Raw genomic sequence first — 18,566 nt, 5'->3', positions numbered from 1 at the left:
GCCTCCCTTTGCGTAATTACCTGACCGACCATGACAATCATATGGCTTGGGCCCAGAATACCTGACTGGGTGCTAAGATCCTCAGGTGAGCTCCTTCTCTCAGTCCCTTCAACATCAGAAGTACAGTTGGTGGTGACATGAGAGGGACCCTTTTCTGTGTTAAAACCGTGTTTAAGGAAGACAATGTAACTTGGCTACGAGTGATCGCCAAAGAAGAATTGTGGAATTCCCTCCCAAGAGAGGTTAGAGACTAAGACCTTCTTCTTCAGACAGGTGCTGCTGATCACGGGACTACTCTCAGCGCAAACTGCATTTTGAATGTGTTTTAAATAGTGTTTTTAACTAGTTTGCATTTTATAATGTTTTTACAACAGGGGCCAAATGCCCTCGATGGAAAATTTGTATCATTTTCCTGACTTATAATAAAAGGGGATAGGAATGATCCACAAAACTATCAGCCACTTAGCTTGCTAGACATCTCCTCAAAGCTATAAGCACGGTATCTCCTTCAAAATCTATCAGACTAGTTGCAAAGTAACAACATTATCCATGAGGAACAAGCGGGATTCAGAGGAGGACACAGTTCCATTGATCAAAATTTTGCTCTGAAACATTATAAGAAAATATACTGAGAACATTAAGGATAATTTTTTATGTGGCCTTTATTGATCTTTCAGCTGCTTTCGACTGTTAATTGGAATAGACTGTGGTGGGAGACATTTCAAATTGCCAGCATTGACCGTAAACCTCTGCTGTTGATCCAAGAACCAATACAGCAACACAGAAATGAGAGTCAGAGTAGGTTTAAATGGTGGTATGACTGATGCTTTAAAATGTCACTAGAAGTGAAGCAAGGTTGCATTCTGGCTCCCACTCTCTTTAACTTTTATATTAATGATTTGGTGTCATATTTAGCCAATGCAAACTCCCCCTCTGCAGTAATTAGGAGCAGAAATCTTGATGCATGCAAACGATTTAGTGCTCCCCTCTCCCTCTCCCTCTCCCTCTCCCTCTCCCTCTCTCGGGCCGCAAACATCTGTTGGAGGTATTACTACATACTGTACACAGGAAAGCCTATCTATAAATTACTCTTAAGAACAGGATGGTGATTTTCAGCGGACAGTCCTAGGATGGTGCTTGGATCAGCAGGCTGCTGAACAAACTTGCTCATTTAGATACCTGGCTGTACTCTTTAATGAAACCCTCTCTTGGAAGTGTCAAATGGAGGTGGTGAAACAGAAAACCATAGGGGCATTGGTGAAGCTCTATTAAGATAAGGAAGGGCAGCTAATGAACCTGGCCTAAAGATATTTGGTAGCAAAGTGCTTACTCAAATGCTCTGCGGCGTTGAAATCTGGAAGTCAGATTCAAACTCCATTAAAGTTTTGGAAACTGTTCAGATTATTATTTTTCTGGAAGCTCTACCATCAGAAATATCAGCAGCTCTTCTTCATACAGAATCCGGATGGCCAACAATTAAGGCAAGAGTGGACTGCGCTCAGTTAAAGTATATTTTAAAAATTGCTACTATGCCTATTGAAAGTTTTCCTGCTCTCTGCTATATGGAATTGGATGACAGCCAACTCTGGAAAGCAGCTTGTCAAGATGTTTCAGACTGCTACTGTTTTCCAGAACTGAGCTTGGCTTTAACCTTGAATAAGTGTCAGCTAAGGGATTGGCTCTTCTGGCAGAATCCAGAAGAGACCTGCAACTAATTAGAAACACCAAATTTCTCCCAAAAGTTCTCTTGAGAACAGAGCATTTTAGAGCTAGTTATCTGACCAAACTTTCACCAGCTTCCTGAAGAAATGCCTTTATTGAATTGCACTTCTTTTTAAATAAGATTCAATTAAAGTTTTTTCATAATACAATAAAAGAAAAGAAACTAATCTGAATAAAAAACTAAAAGGAGAGAAAGAAAAGGAAAACCAAAGGAAAAATAAAGAATGCACAGAGTCCTTTCTATTGAGTTACATTTCCAAGTGATGCCTACTGTAGTTTTGTATGACTCCTACAAGAAGGTCCTGTACACAGACAGACTTCGTATTTGTGGCAACCTCAGGTGGAAAACATTGCTCATTATCTGTTAGCCTGCCCCATATATGGAGACCCAAGAGATTGCGTTCTGAAACATTTGTTCACACAAGCAAACAGGCACACCCCAACAGAAATGATCCCATTTCTTTTGAGTGACAGTAATAGCTTCATAACATACAGAGTGGTCCTCTATAAAATCACTCTAAATTGCTGCGGTGGTTTAGAGGTTTGATTTGAAATCAAGCTGGATTTGAGTTCATTGGTTTCTTTGTGTCAGGGAGTGGCTGGATGAAGAAGAGTGATGGGAGGCACCAGTCTGTGAACCCCCAAGAGAAACCCCAGAGGTGGGAGGCTCAGAGGCAGGGGATTGGTGGTGGGACACTGAAGCAAGGTCAGAGAGAAGAGAGAAAGGAGGTCCTGGATGCTGAAGGTGCAACAGGATCGAGTGAGCAGGGAGAGCCTGTGACAGGGAGCAGTTCAGACTCGGAGACAGAAGCAGAGGAGCTGGGTCAAGAGACTGCTGAAGAATCCAGGGAGTTGCCCTCTCCTGCTGTGACAAGCTCCTCTCCTACCTGGTCTCCAAGAAGGTGCAGAATAATGAGAAGTTCAGAGGTCAAAGGCACAGTTTGAGATTGCTAGATTTGAGGACCCTTAGAAAGGGTGAAAGGCAGGAACCTTTAGTGCTGGAACCTCAGGCCTGGCAACTTCTCCATAGAGGCAATATGGGAATGTTCAGGATGGCAGGAGAGGATATATTGTTTATTAATATCCTTCCTAGCTTGTGCTCGCAGGTCCCTTTACTTAGCAGAGTGCATTTCCCTTTTAAACAGCAGAAAACTAGTTGCAAACTCGTGTGAGTTTCTGAAGACAATACACAATGCAATCTGGATTGTCCACAGTCTTATTCATAAGCAATAAAAAGAAAGTTTACTCACAATCAGGCAGAGCACAGCGTGATTCCCGAAGGCAGGCTTCAGGCTTAAAGTTAAAAAGGTAAAGGACCCCTGACAGTTACGTCCAGTCACGAACGACTCTGGGCTTGTGGCGTTCATCTCGCTCTATAGGCCGAGGGAGCCAGCATTTGTCCACAGACAGCTTCTGGGTCATGTGGCCAGCATGACAAAGCCGCTTCTGGCAAACCAGAGCAGCACATGGAAACGCTGTTTACCTTCCCGCAGGAGCGGTACCTATTTATCTACTTGCACTTTGACATGCTTTCGAACTGCTAGGTGGGCAGGAGCTGGGACCGAGCAACGGGAGCTCACCCTGTCGCGGGAATTTGAACCGCTGACCTTCCAATCGGCAAGCCCTAGGCTCAGTGGTTTAGACCACAGCGCCACCAGCTTAAAGTTACAAACATATAAAAACAGGTTTACCCCATAAGGGAGATGACCTGAGGGACTGCTTGGCTGGCAGCTGGCAGTTCATTCCAGGAAGTTCTCAGGACAAAAGGAAGATGGAAAAGAGAGAGAGAGGCAGCATGCCTTGTCCTTTTACCAGGTCTGGAAAGGTCACGCCCACCTACTAGACACATGCAAGGAAGGATGCTCCAGGCCAGGAGAAACAGGAAGTTTTGACTGGCTGGACCAAACATTCCCTTGCATGTCCACTCTAGGAAAACAAGGAATGCTGTACTTGACTGCTCTTAGTGGATTACATCCCACAGGTAAGACCTACTGGGAAGTGTGCCAAGACCACTAGTTGTATGTTTGTTCCCTTGAATAAAGTGTTAACTTCACTGACAACAGAGATCTGCTTCTTTCCTTGCTGACCTGCATCTGAATCAAGCCCTGATACTCTAGTCCAAACACCTCTCTTCCATCATGGCTATGGGATCATATTATGGATGTATGGTCTGTCTGCTTTCTGCTTTCAGGTGTTACTGTTGCTGCAAGTTTCTCGTGGCTTTTGGCTAGAATAAACAACTTATATTGATTTATGTTGTTTTTTAAGTATTGTAAGCCCCTTTGTATCTCAACTTGGCAGAAAGGCAGAATACTACTACTACTAATAATAATAATAATGATGATGATGATAATAATAAGGTGGCTCCAAGACTTCCCTGTACTTTTGCTCTTGCAAAATGGAAACCTTTCTTGGTTCCAAGGCAAGCAGGTGAGCTGGCTGCAGTTAGCTGGAAAGGAAGGCTGGCAACTTGCCTAGCTTTGGTTCTAGGCAAACTGGCCTTTGGTAGCAGATTGGGATTTAATTGAAACAGTACTTAAAAATGCCCAATATTTATATGCAGCTAAAGGCTCCTGGAACAAATCCGTGAGAGGGGCTTTTTTTCCCTGATATATATAACAGCTTTATTAGGAACCCCCCGCCCCAAAAGAAAGCCATCTTAAGTTACTATGTGGCTTATGTTGAGCTTGTCATAGCACGAGTATCTAAAAATATACTATGAATATCTTATTTCTCCCTTCTTGAGCAACAGCCTTCTGGGCTAATACAGAGTCAGCTTGAAATTCCTTCTGTTTTTTTAATGGGGCAGCAGAAGCTTGTTGCAAAATTTATGGAAATCTGCAATTGAGCTCAGTGGCTTTTATGCCATTTTTACATCTTTGTCTGCGGAGATTCCTTCCTGTTAACTCTACTTGCCCAAAGGGGAGAGGGTGGGGAATGACGCAACGGCAGCATCTAGAGGGAGTTTTATGCCTGAAACGGACTTGTAAACTGAACTGGAATCACCGCTAAGCAAAGTGATGGGGTGCCATTTTGTGTGCTGTGAGAAAGAACTGGCACACGGGAGGCAGGACTCACCTGGAAGTTGTGAGCCCCAAGGGAGCCATCCTGTTTGCTCTGTGTCTTCTGTTTGTTTCAGGGCTTATCCACACCTCCGTTTGCAGGGCCACTTTCCCCCAGGAAAACCCGATCTTTAGCACTGCATCGGAACAAAGGGCAATTGGGTTTTCTGCAGATTGCTGTTTGTTCTGATCTATCACCAAAGAGCAAGTTTCGGGGGGAGGGGGGAACCGCAGGACGAAGGCAAAAACGCTTGCATCCATGCCAAAAAGTGCAGGATGAGCAGAAACCCAATTAGACCCATGCTGTCCAGGCACGGGACAAACAGAAGTGTGGAAGAGACATCAATTGAGGTTGCTTGGAGAAGCATAAGAAGAGCCTGGCTGCTGGATCAGACCAAAGGCCTATCCAGGCCACATCCATAGCCTCCCCCAAATAATTCTGGGAGCTTTAGCCTGTTGAGGGAGCTGAGAATTGTTAGGTGGTCCCTCTTCCCCTCACAGAGCTTTAATTCTCGGAGCTCCCCAGGGATTGATTGTTAAACTGCTCTGGAACTATAGTGTAGCTCCCAGAATCCTTTGGTAAAGCCAAGACTGTTTGAAGTGGCATCATAGTGCTCTCAATGCATGGTGTGAATCTGGCCATAGTCCTAGCATTCTGTTTTCCGCAGTGGCCAACCAGATCTGGCTTTGCAAGCAGGAGGTCCCAGGTTCAGCACCCAGCACCTCTGGGTAGGACAGGGGAAGACTCCTGTCTCAAACTCTTTAGTGCTGCTGCCCCAGCTAGATTGATCAAGAGCCAGGAAGCTGCCTTATGTGGGTCAATGTCCCTCTGTTCCTGATCCACAAAGGACTGAAGTCACATCTTAGTTTTGTGCCTCACTCCTTCATTGCCCGGGTGCAGTTTATTAACATCGCTATTTATTCTTGTTATTGTTCCAACCTTTCTTTTTGAAGTTTCTGGCTGATGGATGGATTGAGTCCTCATTAATCTCGCTCTTCATGTTGGTTTTGATTTGCTCTTCCTTTTCTCCCCCTCTGCCTCTTGTTTGCGTTTGGGGATCCCTCCCACGGCACCTCCACCCGCCACTTCCCTCCATGCTCCGAGGTCCCACAAACTCCTCCTCTGTGCTTCTCCACTGCTGGCGTGCTGCCAAAGCCCACTCGGAGGTCATCGTGATGCAGACGGGAGCTGGATTTAAATAAGGACTGGGTAATTTTATGACCATTAGCGGCGTTTGCTGCAACGCAGGCTTGGAATAATAAGGGCAATTGCTTCTCATGCTTCAAGGAGCAAGCTGATTGCCTGCAGGGACTGAGAAGGCGACTCGACGCCACCACTCCCCGCTCCCTTCCCAAACTTTGCTCAGTTAGCTCAACTGGATTGGCTGCCGGCATCTCCAGAAGCATCAGCTCGCAAGCTATGCAGAGACCTCTTTCGTTCCAGTGGGGTGCTGCATGCAGGAGAACCCAGAGCTTGCGCCGCATGGAGCAAGTTGGCCCGCTTGTCATGGTGGCTGCTGGTTACAGTGGCCATATGCTATGCCCAGGTCTCTGAATACCAATTGCTGAATACCAATTACCAATCGGGAGAGGGGCTGTCGTGTTCATGCTCCGCTTGTGGCCTTCCCAGAGGCATCTGGCTGGCCGCTATAAACAGACTGCCGAGCAAGATCATCCTTAGGACTGATCCAGTGGCCAGACTCTTCTGACACTCTTCGTCCATGACCTGCGATTTGCACTAAATCACCAAAGGTTTCTGACATCCCGCAGCAAATGCAATTGCAGGTGTTTAACAACAACAACAACAACAACAACAACAACAACAACAACAACAAAACAAACTGCAATTGCATTTGCTGTCGTGACTTGTTTTGCTAAGCACTCATGCCACTTCTGTAAAATTCAAGTATTAATTGGTCGCCTTTGACCCGGTTTTTCTGCAGCTCTGCTTGACAGCTTTTGTCCAGTTGAGTGTAGATCCCTGATCTATACTAGTAGCTCAGTTGTAGATTTATGTTTGCATGGGCAGCAGGATCCAATAGCTGATTGGCTCCACCCACTGCACCACCATTGTACATTACTATTTTGCACCACACATTTAAAACACATGACTTCCACAAAGAATCCTGGGAACTGTGGTGCTAGGAATTATATCTCTGTGGTTGGTAAACTATATTTCCCAGGATTCTTTGGGGGAAGCCTTACACTTTGAATCCATGCAGTGTTGGAAGGGACCCTGTGGATCATCTAGCCCAACCCCCTGCAAAGCAGGACTATGCAGTTGTCCCATAGGGGGATCGAACCTGCAACTTTGGTGCTACATTATCACCACCACACTCTAACCAGCTGAGCTATCCAGACTGATTATGTTCTTTAACACAGTTGCCTTTGACTTGTACTTTTAAATGACAGCTCCTCTTTCTGGGATGATTGGGACTTTTTTGTCTCAGAAAGATGGGAAGGGAAAGGGAGGGCAGGAAGAAAATAAAATAAAATTTTATTGTCAGATACTTGGGAGCAAGCGGGGTTGATAAACGATCTCCAGATAACATCTTTCCCTGTCTCTCCTGTGTGGATTTAATATAAACCCACACTTACATTTATGTCATATCCACTCCATTCCAGCTGCCAGGTGGGGATTGAAATAAAATAATTCATCGTGGAGCCAAGTGTCACCACCGTGGGATAAGCTGTGACTTGATCTAAATGCCAGGGGCACCGGAGGAGTAGCCACTGCCCTCCCAGACATCCGGTTTACAGATTCCTTCTCCAATTAAGCCTCCTGGCTTTGCCGTTTGGCTCTTGGAGGGCAGAGTATCGAGCTGCCACTGTTTGTTAGTTAACAACCCTGAGGTGGTGTTTGGAGAGGATTATAGCTCTAACAAATCACTCGTTAACTACGCTAACTCATTAGAATATGCCACATACAAAATAGTTCTTAAGCGTGCTAATGACCGATTTTAAGGGATTATTGCCGTGGTAAACCATAATTAAAAGTTTATAACAGTGCTTCCTATTTAATTATACTCAAGCCATGCTGCAGGGAAGGCTGGGCAGGGGGTAGTGCAGGCGAAGCGCCCTCAGCCCAGGTGCCTGCATTGGGGGGGGGGGGCAGCCAGCCAGCCAGCCTGCAGCAAGGGGTCTTCTGTGCAGGTGATAGATTCAGCCCAACACAATCTCACACTCTATACAGCTTGCCTTTGGAAAGATAAAAAGAAAAGGGAAATCAAAATAAAATGCCTAAAAAGGCGATGGAGGGCTCACAAACAAGACTTACTGAACCTTGAAGTAGGTTCAAGTTTGAATTTCAGATTGTCATAAAAGAAATACCTATCCATGCCAGTTTTCCATTTTGCTGGTATTATTTACTGAGATCCAGCACCAAGGGCCTTCTGGCGGTTCCCTCACTGCGAGAAGCAAAGCTACAGGGAACGAGGCAGAGGGCCTTTTCAGTAGTGGCGCGCGCCCTGTGGAACGCCCTCCCATCAGAGGTCAAGGAGATAAACAACTACCTGACATTTAGGAAACATCTAAAGGCAGCCCTGTTTAGGGAAGTTTTTAATCTGTGATATTTTAATGTATTTGGGTATTTGTTGGAAGCCGCCCAGAGTGGCCGGGGAAACCCAGCCAGATGGGCGGGGTATGTATAAATAAATAAATAAATAATAATAATAAATAAAAATAGGATGTAAAAGCCATGTAGCTCTGTGCTCTTATATGCTTCAAAATGTGTATATTGTGCGCATTGCAGTGGGCTACTGGTTAGAACGTGAAACAACTAGGCTTCAGCTCACTGGTTTTGAAAAGTTAAGAAAGTATTTGCTTTTTGATCCCATATATAGTGGAGTGTCAGGGCTGCAGAAACGAGCAGTAAAAGTTGATTCTTTATTCAAGGAAACAGATTAGAAACAGAGAAACCTACAGGCAAGGCTGGCCCCAGTAAAGCAGTTGCCAGAACTGACAATCTGTGCCTCCCACTTCCCTCTAAGTCTCCTCCCCGGCAAGTTGTTTTCTCAGTGGTCTTAAACTCTGAGAGGGGGCCCTTGTGTCCTCTATGCTCCTTGTTCCACTACATGGAAGACCCTCCAGGCCCTTGGAGACAAGGGAGGAGGGGAGCTGAATACCGTAGGACTAGCAGGCTGCTGAGAATCCATTGCAGCCTCAGTCCCCACCTCCTCCTCAACTGCCTGTCCTGCATCTGCAGTGCTTTCTGCCTCTTCTTCTCTGTCACTCAAGCCTGTTGCTTCTTCAGCATCCCACCATTCTGCCCCTCCTTCCTCCTCTGACCTTTCTTCTGTGCCCCACTACCACTCCCCTGGCTCTGAGGCTTCTTCTTCCAAGGCTTCTCTAGGGGGTTCTCCAGCTGGAGCCCCCCAACACTCATCATCATCCAACCATTCCTTGACATGGAGTTTTATGTTTTGTTTCTTAACCTTCTTATTTAAGCTAGCCCTTGTTCCTTCCTCTTGTGGGCAGTCTTGTCAGATTGTCAGCATTTTTCACTTGTGATTTAAGAATGGGACGGGGGGCCCATGGAGACTAGCTCCCTGTAGTCTTCCGACTGGAGAGGCTGGGAACCAAACTGTAGACTTCCTACAAGCTATGCCACCTAAGATACCCTTTCCCATGACAGGGGAAGCTGCTGCCAGAGGTGGATTTAAGGCAGCATGGCTGGTTCTGCCACACTGGTTGCCAAGCCTAGAGGGCATCGCTAGGCACTGTGACTATGACGTAGTGAATTGAGACCCCATTTGTTTCTTAGCCAGGTCTACTAAGCTCTTTTCTTTAGGCCTGGTTAACAGGCTGAAATTGCATGTCCGTGAATATTCCCAACCTCATTGCCACCTGCGTTCCTTTAGCTGAGGAGGCTGAGCAATGAGGGTCACCAGTGAGCAATCAGCCCTTGCGCAAAGAGCAAAGGTCAGAGCTGGATTATCCTAGCACAAGTCTGCACAGCCTGTTGCCCACCAAGCCAACTGCTTCTCACCGGCTGTACATTTTGTTCTGCCATTACCCCTGCTCCTGCAGACAAGGCAGTGGACAAAAGGAGGGGGCACATTGAGCCAGCCTGCAATGACTTGGTTGGGTTGGCGGGTCGTGAGAGATTGCAAAGGAGGAGCCATGGCCACATGACCTGGAAGCTGTACGCCACCTCCCTCGGCCAATAGAGCGAGATGAGCGCTGCAACCCCAGAGTCGGTCACAACTGGAGCTAATGGTTAGGGGTCCCTTTACCTTTACATACTGTATCTACTGCATTTTTGGTCCCACCTTTCTTCCAAGGAGCTCCATAGTTCTCCTCCCCATTTAATCCCCACAACAACCCTGTGAGGTGGGTTAGGCTGAGAGTGAGTGACTGACCCAGGGTCATCCCAGCAAGCTTTAGCTATGGCTGAGTGGGGATTTGAATCCTGGTCTCCCAGGTCGTAGTCAGACACTCTCAACACTACGCCCATGCTGTCACTGAATGCCAATTGTTGAGGAGTGCCACTGCAGGAAAAGGTCATTTCCTTTTTAAAATCTTAAAAATCTAAACCACACTTATTGCGTATTTGCTCAGCACCTTGACATATCACCAGTATACTCCGAAACAGCTTCCAGGGCCTTCCTTCTGACCTTTTGATATGGAGCTCGCTGATTCCAATATGGCATTATAGTAATTTCCCTTCTTGTTCCGCCGATTCCATTTTTTTGCGATGCACCCTTCCTAAAGACTTTTGCATCGGTATTCATTGTTATGCATCCACTTTCATACTCTCAAAGAGATGGAAGGTTCCCCCCCCTATTAAAATGCAGGGAGCAGCCAATATAACCCCCACCATGTTTTAAACACTGAGCTGAAATCAAGCCATTCAGTCTACCAAGTTAGCAATTTGTATCTTTTGGCTTTTCCTGTTTGAATTATTTTCACCCACCTTAATTTCCTGGCATTCACAACAAATATGCAGAATCTTGTGAACATTTTTGTACAGTATTGACTTCATGCCCTTGTGGGGAGCATGGGGCTGGACTCGAGGAATCTTTGGTCTTATCCCCCAGGACTCTTATGTTCCATCTTTCTCCCTGGTCCCATTTGATGGGAGGTAGGGTAGAATTTGAGGGAGTGGAGGCCTGAGGGCTTCAGGGAGACCCAGAATGTTACCTTGTTGTTGTTGTTTAAATGAAAGTTAAGTTGCTCAGACATTTCTGAAGAAAGTTAGAGCAAAGAAACCAGAGGTAGCTCTAGAGCTTTGGTACACGGCAAGTAGCGCCATTGCTAGGGATGCTTAATCATTGTTGCTAAGCAACCAGAGGAAGGAATGCTGACACCCCCACTTCCAACGGGGGGGGGGGCTCCCAGAGCAGCTCATCCCTGGCATTTGACCCACAGTCCTTTTTGAAATGCCGAGACTGTTCTGGTGCAGCAGTGATGGGACCAAATCCTGCAGGATCTCCAGCTTTGCACAGGCCTGGATTATGTTGTCTTGAATCCCAGATAAAACACAGCTCTGAGAACTGGAAGGCGGTTGCGCTGCTCAGTTATTTGGACCACAAATCCAGAATGGGGATCCCAGCCCCCCGGGGGTGTGTGCCATTGTCTAATTTCCTGACTCCAAACAGACACAAATCCTAGACTTTGGCTCCCTTGCTGGCATTCAGCGTAATGAATGATCTGTCCTCCTTGTTTCTCTCCTCTTCCACTGTAACACTGTAATTAACTTAATTACCAACAGATTCTCTTTTTTTATGGAACTTAAAATGGAAATTAAATTTTGCACCTAGGTTTACAGACTGCTAACTAGACTCGAACAATCAAGCTAGGCGCCGGGTCCTTGAGAATGTATGATTTGCATATTCATGATGTTAATAGGGTTCAGAAGGTATATTTGCAACTGATGAAAAGGATATATTAAATCTCATTTGCATATGCAGAGTTGTTTTTAACTGTTCGCATCCCAGCAGTGCTGGCAACATTGATAGGCAAGGCTGATCGGCAGGCAACCCTCTTTTGCTGAGGAAAAAAATGGAGGTTGTGAACATGCTAGGAATTCTACCCTACCCTTTCCAAAAGTGAAGTTCCAGGGATGAGTTACAGCCTCAGTTTTCTTCATCTTGTTATGTGCCTAACTAGCTAGAGCAGGGATGGGGAACTGCTTGCAGCCCAGGGACCACATTTGCTCACGGGGAAGCTTCTGGGGGCCGCATGACAGTGGTGAGTGCTGCCCTCCAACTGCATAAAAGCCAGCGGTTTCTACACTAGCACACAAATCGCTCTGTCCCCCTCCAAGCAAATGCCACAAACTGGCTGGACACAGAGGAATGGTGGGAGGCACCAGCTGGGGAACCCCCGAGGGATGAAAGCTCACTGTTTCACCCTCGGGCTGAAACTCAGCGGTCAGGCATCATTCATCACACTGATATGATAAACATAGCAGCCATTGCAATGCTCTGTGTGGGTCTGCCCCTGCAGTTAACCCGGGGGTTGCAGTTAGTGCAGAATGCTGCAGCACGATTGCTGGCGATGAACAAGCCCCCTGTCAGCGTCTGGATCAATTACAAGGGAAGCCCCCCCCCCCCACAGAGCATTGCAGTAACTCTGCTTTTGAAGTTAATAGTGCTTGGACTGCTGTGGTTAAGCTGTATTGATCCAGGAGCAGCCACAGCTATCATGGCAGCCGATGCTGGTAAAAGGTGATCCAAAGCTGTAATCCTCCCCCCACCTCGTAGCCCCAGTTTGGGTCCAGGCAGCTTTGAGAGGTGAATGTCATTCTAATGCCTCCCTCGCAATTAACACTACCCGTGCAAAACATAACATGAAATCCTTGCCTCACCAGGAAGAGTGGAGTTGAAGAGAGCTTGTGCAGGTGGCCCTCAAGTAGACAGCTTTTGTAGGGAGGGGCAAATCCTGTTAGGTATGCTGAAAGCACTTCAAGATGTATACAAATGGACATCTTCCTTAATGGTGTGATTACCCTTTGCAGCCAATCTGTTGGTTTTCCTAGTACCTATCACAGCGCAGGTGGCAATTTTCATTGGGGAGAGAGGAAGGTTAAGTATTCCCACCCAATCAGGGGTCAACAAACTTTTACAGCAGGGAGCTGGTCCTCAGACCTTGTGGGGGGCTTGACTATATTTTTGGGGGGGGGGGATTGAACAAATTCCTATGCCCCACAAATAACCCAGAGATGCATTTTAAATAAAAGGAGACATTCTACTCATGTAAAAACATGCTGATTCCTGGACCATCTGCGGGCCGGATTTAGAAGGTGATTGGGCCGGATCTGGCCCCCGGGCCTTAGTTTGCCTACCCATGAAGTAGATGGTTCTCTGGGTCCCTTCCAACTCTACGATTCTACGGTTCTGTGGGATTTCCTTGCATGCCCTGCATCAGATAAAGAGGCACATGGACACACAGACAGAGAGAAACAGAGAGGGGAGAGAGAAGTTTAACCTCTGCAGACCTGGATTAGGAGAGCTGGTGAACTCCAAAGAATAGCAAATCACACAACTCAGAGTAACGAATGGTTAAGAAAGCCAAACTAGGAGAAAGTAATTTACCAGGGATTGCTCCAGAAAATAGGGACTATTGCTGCTAATTAAGGGCAGCTGGAGAGTCTGCATCTCACTGCTTATTGTTAATGGAGAGGGTGGGGTGTTACTGATTTTGGAGACTGGGAATTGCAGCAAGCAAAGACTCGGAATTAAAGCCGGCATAGATAAACAGCTTTTTCATGCCCTGGAGAGGATAGACCTAAATGTTGCAGGGCGTGGGGGTGGGGGTGGAAGGTGAGTGCATATATATATTTGTAGAGTTGGAAGGGATCCCATAGGTCATCTAGACCAACCCCTTGCAATGCAGGACCCACATTTGAAGAATCTCTGACAGATGGCCACACAACCTCTGCTTAAAAAACCTCCAGTGAAGGAGAGGCCACCATATTCCAAGGGAGCCTATTCCACTATTGAATAGCTCTTACCGTCAGAAAGTTCTCTTTAATGTTTAGTCGGAATCTCATTTCTTGTAATTTGAGTCCATTGTTTTGGATCCAACTAGAACTCTGGAGCAGCCAAAGAAGTTGGAAGATTCAGGACAGACAAAAGGCACTCCTTCTTTACACAGAACATTGTTAAAACTATGTGTGAATCCGTTCCCACAAGACGTAGTGACGGCCAGCAACTTGGATGGTTTTAAAAGAGGGCTAGATAAATTCATGGAGGGTAAGGCTATCAAAGGCTACTAGCCACGAGGGACACTGTTAGAGATACTGTGCCTCTGAATACTGCCTGCTGGGAATGGCAGGTGGGGAGAGAGCTATAGCAGACATGTCCTGCCTGTAAGGACAAAATATGTGCTCTATCATGGAGTTATTCCCCCCTCCACACAATTTTCCACCACTGATTAAAAACCAAGATAGTGCATGCTCTATTGGTTGAAGATGTACTAGAAAAACATAATCATCCTACAGTATGTTATGTAGTTGAAAATGTATCTCGGCAGTTCACACAGATTATCCAGCAATCTCCAACATTATGCTTTCCCCTTCTTTTCATTTAAAAAAAACCAAACCCACTTCATTGTGTGCTGTTCGCTGCATCCATTTAGTTTGAAATGGCCCTCTCCAGCTTCGATTTAAAAGCAAAGAGGGTGATTTGTTGTATTTGTTGAAGAAACATCATTGTCCAAGAATGTGTAATCAGCAATTCAACATGAAACTCACAAGGTACAGTCTGCTGTTACATTGCAAACTGAGCGCTCCTGCGCTCATGTCCTGCTTTCTGGGCTTCCCATTTATTTATTTGTTTAAAATACTTAATTACCACTATGTCATAGATCAGTAGATAGATAGATGAGGTTAATAAAACATAAGACTGTACAATATAGACCATATTAAAAAAGTAAACCATTGTAGAAGGATGCATTCTTAATTGCCTGCACAGGCCTGGTGGAATAGAGTAGTTTTCAGCAGGTGTTTAAAAGTTCTATGAATCTCTATTGGCAGAGAGCTGCAGGGATCGTCTGATGTTCGTCTTAAATAGGGATATTCCATTTGGCTTTGCAGGCTGATCATTGCTCATCAACCTATTCCCTTGCTCAAAGTGACCTGGAACTTTTTAAAAAGCTCTATAAACCACTGGCCCTCCCTGCAACTTAAGGCGATGAAATGCCATCGTGATGACAACCCTGTACAGAGTGCTTTGCAAAGAATGTGTGAGAAGATCCCTGCCCCAAGATGCTTCCAATCCAGGAAGAGACACAGGGAGGCAACCAAGGAAGGAGTCTGGAATGGCAGTGAGTAGATTGTTATGTGACGCATTATCAGAATTAAAATCGCTGGTGTTTACTTTATTTTTTGTTTTAACTATCTGTATTCTGTTAGCTGAAATTGATTTGCACTGTGTGTGTTTTACACGTGCTTTTATTGCTTATTGGTATCCTGATGTTATTTTAATGAAGAGGTAGGGACCCAGATGCTGTTGGACTACAACTCCAATCACTTCTGGCCAGCCAAAGTAATTAACAAAGGAACTATTCGGAACCAATTCGTCAGGTGCCGACTTATTCAGTCTACCTTCACATACACAGGATCACAGGTCTTCCAAACTGACCCCCCCCCCAATCTATAACAATATATATCAGGCTTTGGGTTTTTAAGCATTCTAATATGTGGGGGTTTGATTTGTATGACAAACTGAGAATGGACGCATCTCATCTGTTGTCATCACCTCAAGGCATTTCTATCTCTCCCAGTAGTAAGGAAAGGCACATGTTGAAGGAGGGAGCGCTACAGTTATTTGGGCACAGAAGCCACAAACTAGCCTCGTGGGGGAAGGTTTGATTTTCTGCCCTCTGCCTACCTATGTACCATCCACCCTTGCATTAACAAGCACAGCTAATTGGATGAAATGGAGGTGGCTCAAGTGGGAACCCTATTCGGTTGGAATTTTGCTTAATGGGGTTATGTGGCCAGGGGGAAGGATGTTGAACCACGGCGAGGCATTGTGCATATGTGCCTCACCCAGCCCCTCTGCCCCGTGGCCGGACTCTGTTTCCATTGCCAGGGACGGGTTGAGCCAATGATTCAGACTCCAATGCTCCAGATTGATTAAGGAGTCCTGTTCCCTTCCCCAGCTTGGCAGCGGCTGAAGCCGGAAGGTCCTGGGCACCCATTCAAGCGGCAATAAAAATTGAGGTATTTTGTGTTTGTTTTAACTTACAAAATAAACAATTCCCCACATTTGATGAGCAAGCAATTTCATAAATGCCGCAGAGCAAACAGACCACCAGAGTTTCACCTCACATGTTTCCAGCTAGTTTCTCTCAGCTGCTGCTTGGGAAGGAAAGGGAATGGCTGTTGCAAGATAGCCGGGAGCAGGACAGGTGCAAGAGGGGAAGCAGGTTTGACTCAGGCTTTTGTTTCACAAAGCTATCACTGCACCTGAAGTTGGCTGTTTATTTTGCTCCAAAAACCAGGTTGGGCAAATCCCACAATTAGGGTTTCCAGGCCTGGAGCATCTCGGATGTTGAGATTTCAGGGCCGAAACCTGAGGCTGAGGGGTGAGCCCTGGAGATGGAGCTTAATTGGGAGAGGGGAAGAGGGCAGACCTCCTGTCTACAGAGTCAACACAGTGATTTGCAACTGGCTCTTGCCAGGCTGAAGATTGCAAACTGCACACGTCGTCTTCTTATTGTACAGGTGAAGTGACTCTCAACGTGGGGGTTATGTTCCAGGAATAGCACGTAAACACATTGGGTGCAATGGCAGGTCTGGCCACCCTATGCATCACTCAGTATGTGGAGAATGCAGGACATTGCCCGTTTCTAAGCTGTGGTCCAGCCCCTGAGCTTTGCCTCCCTGCTCTCTCCCTGAATAGGCATGTTGCAAATGTTAACTCTTGTGCTCTCACTAGCACAACCCTCTGAAGTTCAGCTGAGGGGGAGCTGTGGTCCCCTTTGGCCTCATCCAGAGAATAGTTAATAAATGGCCAAAGGGGAGAGGTAGACCTCCCACCTGCTAGAAGTGCAACACTTTATTTCCTCTGCTCATTTTAATGTGTGTCCTCACCACCCCCACCGCTGCCCAATCTTCTGAGCCTTTTAATTTCCCACTCACCTACTGACTGCATTAACGACTTCCATAAATGCTCCTTCGGTTAAATGCAGCTTCCTTTAACCAAGTGAATTTTGCCAAATGGGCCCCCTAAACATCATCATTCCTTTGCCGGCCTTTTGGGGTGAACCGCTGCCTGTCTTCTGTTTTGCCGTCTCCAAGCAGTGCTCTCTCCCCCACCATCTTTCTCCTTAAAATAAAAGCCCATCTGGGTCTGCTGTTGGCAGGGACAAGATGTACCTTGACCTAAAGGGTCCCATCTTTCCCTTGGCATCTGCATGCTTGTTTTCATGGCTTAACAAGGGAATCTTTAACAGGGCTTTGCTTCCCCCCCCCTTTCCCCTTTGAGCTAAATTGGTTCCCTCCTTTCAGCAGTTTCCTCCCCCTCCCCTGCCTCCCTTCCCCGGCTTCCTGCCATTCTGCCCTTAAGGCCGGGTGTTTGTTCCGATCTCCTCTCTTCTGAAAAGGGCAACAGTGTCAGGCGCTGAAAGGGCAGCTCTGCAGTCATGTCTCTTTCCCCTGAGAGAACCTTTCACACCTTGGGAACGTGAGAAAATCTCTCCTGGGAGGGCAGGCGGCACAACCTGTGGTCTGTGTCGGCCAGGCCCATTCGCAACCATGGCCTCCAGGTAGTAGCCCCCTGTGGACAACCAACTCTTTTTAATGGACCAGCCACACGCCAGGGATGCAGAGCCCCTGATGTTGTTGGCCTTACCCCTACCCAGCCAGCATGGCCGGCAGTCTAGGAGGACAGGAGTTGGAGAGCACCAATATCTGTACTTTCCTTGCCACAGGCAACCAGGGATCCCATGCCGATGAATGAGTAGGCAGGTCATAAAAGAACAGTAAGATTTGCATTGTGTGACTGCTGTCATCTAAATTCCTCCTTCACACAGTGTGTGGGTGAACTGTGGAACTCCCTCCCACAGGGAGCAGTGATGGCAACCAACTTGGATGGCTTTAAATGAGGAATAGACAAAATCGTGGAGGATGTCTCCCTGTGGCTAGCAGCTTTTCATGGCTGTGCTCTGCCTCCACAGGTGGGAATTGCAGGAGGGGAGCGCTCTCTTGTGCAGGATGCTGAACTAGATGGGCCATTGGCCTGATCCAGCAGGCTCTTCTTTTGTTCTTAAGCTGCCTGAGAGTTGTTAGGCGGCCCCTTATTCCCCACACACCCCAGAAGTACAATTTTCAGAGTGGCTTAACAACCCCACTTCCCAGCGAGCTCTGGAAATTGTAGCTCTGGGGGCCTCCTAACATCTCTCTTGGCACCCTTAACAAACTCCAGCTCCCATAATTCTTTGGGGGAAGCCACGACGGTTTAAAGGGTTGACGGAATAACAACAGAGCATCAGGATGCCACCCAGGTGTGTGTGGGAATGATGGGCTTGTTTCCCCCGCTCTTATCGGTCCTCCCTCTGGTGAGCTTTCAGAAATGTTAATAGATTCTGAGTTGGGATTCCAAACTGCTGCTGTAGGCTATAAATAGACCAGCGCACTGCGCCCGGTTTTAAATGACTCTCATTGATCCATCTTCTCATGGTCCTGGGCCAGCAAGCAGGGTGCCAATCCCAGCCAAGCTAGACCCACAGCTGGTGCAGAGATGCCCTCCCTGGCTAAGCCCTTCCACATCCTCCTGGACATTCCTTCTTTTGCCCTTGCCAGTTCCTAGTCTGGCATACTCCTCCTTTTCA

This window comes from Zootoca vivipara, chromosome 14 (assembly GCF_963506605.1).
Source record: "Zootoca vivipara chromosome 14, rZooViv1.1, whole genome shotgun sequence".
NCBI lineage: Eukaryota > Metazoa > Chordata > Lepidosauria > Squamata > Lacertidae > Zootoca > Zootoca vivipara.
This window is presented reverse-complemented; position numbering follows the sequence as displayed.